A 3859-nucleotide genomic window follows, 5' to 3' on the forward strand; every position below is an offset into this window, starting at 1 on the left:
CCTTTGGTCTTCTTGTGATTATACAACCACACCTTGTCTCCTGGTACAAAGCTGACTTGATTAGATCTCTTATCATAACACAGCTTCATGGATTCAGCAGACGTTTTCAAGATTGAATGCACTTGATGGTGAATATCATCCATCCTTTCCGATTTAACTTTTACAAACTCTAACACATTTTCAGGCAACTCTTCATAAGGTGGGCGTACTGTTAACAGATCCACTGGCAACCGAAGTTCTCGACCAAACATCAACTTTGCTGGAGTGTATTCAGTGGCTTCATGCTCTGCTGTTCTATAGGCCATCAACAGTGGAGGGAGTAAGACATCCCAGTCATCTTGGCGGCTATTACAAAACTTTGCCAATTCCTTTCCCAGTGTCCAGTTGCACTTTTCTACCATTCCATCAGACTGTGGGTGAAGTGGCGTTGTTCTGGTCTTTCGTATACCAAACAACTTGTAGCATTCATGGAACACAGTTGATTCAAAGTTACGGCCTTGATCTGAATGCAGTTCGTATGGCATACCGAATCTGAAGAAAAAATCACTAATGGCCGAAGCTACAGTTGTAACTTCCTGATTTGGTATTGCATATGAAATAATCCATCACCACACAAATGTACCTGTTTTCAGCACGAGTTTGAGGAAAGGACCAACAATGTCAACGGCTATTCTTTCCATTGGTGCACCAACTTGATATAACTTTATTGGAGCACGTCCTTTATGCTTGGGTCCCCTTTTAGCACAACATGTACTGCATGTCCTGCACCATTCTTCCACATCTTGCCTCATACCTATCCAGTAAAATCTCTGTCGTAGGTGACTCAATGTCTTCTTAACTCCGAGATGTCCTCCTGTTAAACTATCATGGGATTGATGCAGCACAACTTCCCGTAACTTTCTCGGTATAACCGTTTGCTAGGTCGCCACTTTCCCATCTCCGGAGAAGAATACCACCTTCAAGCTTCAACTGATCCCATTGTACCCAATAGTTCTTTGTCACAGGGCTTAAGCTAGACACCTTCTCCCAAGCAGGGTGCAAAACACTTGCTTTTAGAAAATCAATTATTGGCTTCAAATCTTGGTCTTTCTTTTGCTCTGATTTAATATCTATAGCTGGTTCCATTTCACCATCATCAACTCCTTCAGTCACTTTGACTTTAGCTTGATGACACCTGGTTACTTCAACCTCTCTTTTGCAGCAATGTCTGCAGTCATTTTTGCAGGGTCTTTGGCTCAGTCCATCAGCATTTTCATGATATTTTCCTTCTCTGTATACAATATTATAATTATACTGGTCTATCTTTCCAATCCAACGTGCCAATTGTCTCTCTGGGTTGTTTATTGATCTTAACCAGTGTAATGCAGCATGGTCTGTCCTGATGGTAAACCTAGCCCCATAGAGGTAAGGATGGAAATATGTCAGACTCTTTACTATAGCAAGAAGTTCCCTCTGTGTTACACAGTAGTTCCTCTCTGGTCGACTTAGGACCCTACTGAAGTAGGCCACCATATGTTCGTTTTCGCCAACTTTCTGAGACAACACTCCTCCAATTCCGACATTACTAGCATCACAATCCAGTATGTATGGCAGTGAGTGATTTGGAAGCTTTAAAAGTGGAAATGAGGCCAATTTTTCTTTCAATGTCTTGAAAGCATGCTGGGAAGAAACTGTCCATTCGAACAGTGCATTAAATACATTAAAGGATGATTTACTGTCTTTTATGCAAGTAGGATATATTAGCCATGGACCTAATCAGCCTCAGACAATGAGAAGCCCCTTCTAGTCCCCGCAGCTAAACCCTAATGCAGACATCGTCAGTCTTGTCAGAAGTCACATTCCAGACATGAGTGTCAGCAATAGGGGTGATCTAGTACGAGGGAAACCACAGGAATTCGATGGGAAGGCACCGTGGGAAGCATATAGAGCTCAATTTGAGCTCCTGGCAGAAATGAATGGATGGACAGAGAAGCAGAAAGCACTATATCTGGCAACGAGCCTGAAGGGACAACTACTGGAAATACTTGGACAGTTGTCAGCAGACGACAGGCACAACTATAGAGCACTGGTAGTGGCTCTAGAACTCAGGTATGGAACCAGAAATCAGTCCAAAGTCTACAGGGCTAGGTTTAGGACTACGAGAGCTGGAAAAGGATTTTAAAAGTAGTGCACACAAAGCCTACCCAACTGCGCCACCCGATCTCCTCAAGTTGTTGCTTAGGGATCAGTTTGTAGATGCCTTGGACAGTCCACAACTGAAGATACAAGTAAAGCAAGCACACCCCTCTATTATGCAGGATGTATTGGCCAGAGCTCTTGAATTCGAATCCTATGTTAAGTCCAGCATAGAGGTACCAAGGTTGGTACAGTCATCAGGATTCAAGGCCAGAAAAGGTCAGCTTTCAGAGAAGTTTGAGGGACTTTGCTGGCACTGTAACAAACCTGAGCACAAAAAAGCTCAATGCTGGAAATTTAAACACAGGGAAGATGCCACGGCAGGAAAGGCTGCTACCCAGAAAGGTTGTTGGAACTGTGGAGAGCAAGGACATTTGAAGAGCCAGTGTAAGAAGAATACTACCAATAAGTCAGCTTCGAGAACCAGTAGTGATTGGTGTTGAGGGACGCCCACCAACCTCCATTGTGAAAGTCCCAACAGCTAAGTGTAAAATGGCAAGCACACATAGTGTCTACGTGACAGGAAAGCTGGATGGCCAAAGGTGCAAGTTTGTCATAGATTCTGCATCTCTGCAAACCATTGTGAGCATCAAGGTGTTAGATCACGAAGGAGTACCAGAAGCCATACAGAAGCTTTATGGTGTGACAGGACATTATGCAAGGTTGTGGGGACCAATGTGGGTAACTATTGATCTCATGGGCATGAAGGACAGACAGAAAGTATACTTGGCTGACATTGAAGACCAATGCATATTAGGATTGGACTATTGGACATTGAAAGAAAAATTGGCCTTAGCTCCACTTTTAAAACTTCCAAATCCCTCACTGCCATACATACTGGATTTTGATGCTAGTAATGTCGGAATTGGTGGAGTGTTGTCTCAGAAAGTGGGTGAAAATGAACATGTGGTGGCCTACTTCAGTAGGGTTTTGAGTAAACCAGAGAGGATCTACTGTGTAACACGGAGGGAACTCCTTGCTATAATAAAGAGTCTGACATATTTCCATCCTTATCTCTATGGGGCTAGGTTTACCATCAGGACAGACCATGCTGCATTACATTGGTTAAGATCATTAAAGAACACAGAGGGACAACTGGCACGTTGGATTGGAAAGATAAACCAGTATAATTATAATATTGAATACAGAAAAGGAAAATATCATGGAAATGCTGATAGACTGAGCCGAAGACCCTGCAAAAATGACTGCAGACATTGCTGCAAAAGAGAGGTTGAAGTAACCAGGTGTCATGAAGCTGAACTGAAAGTGACTGAAGGAGTTGATGATGGTGAAATGGAACCAGATATAGATATTAAAGCAGAGCAGGAGAAAGATCAAGATATGTAGCCAATAATTGATTTTCTACAAGCAAGTGTTTTGCGCCCTGCTTGGGAGAAGGTGTCTAGCTTAAGCCCTGTGACAAAGAACTATTGGGCACAAGGGGACCAGTTGAAGCTTGAAGGTGGTATTCTTCTCCAGAGATGGGAACGTGACGACCTGGCAAACGGTTTTACCGAGAAAGTTACGGGAAGTTGTGCTGCGTCAATCCCAGGAGGACATCTCGGAGTTAAGAAGACATTGAGTCATTTACGACAGAGATTTTACTGGATAGGTATGAGGCTAGATGTGAAAGAATGGTGCAGGACATGCAGTACAGGTTGTGCTAAAAGGGGACCCAAGCATA

Source organism: Limulus polyphemus, unplaced genomic scaffold (genome assembly GCF_000517525.1).
Source record: "Limulus polyphemus unplaced genomic scaffold, Limulus_polyphemus-2.1.2 Scaffold1382, whole genome shotgun sequence".
Classification (NCBI taxonomy): domain Eukaryota; kingdom Metazoa; phylum Arthropoda; class Merostomata; order Xiphosura; family Limulidae; genus Limulus; species Limulus polyphemus.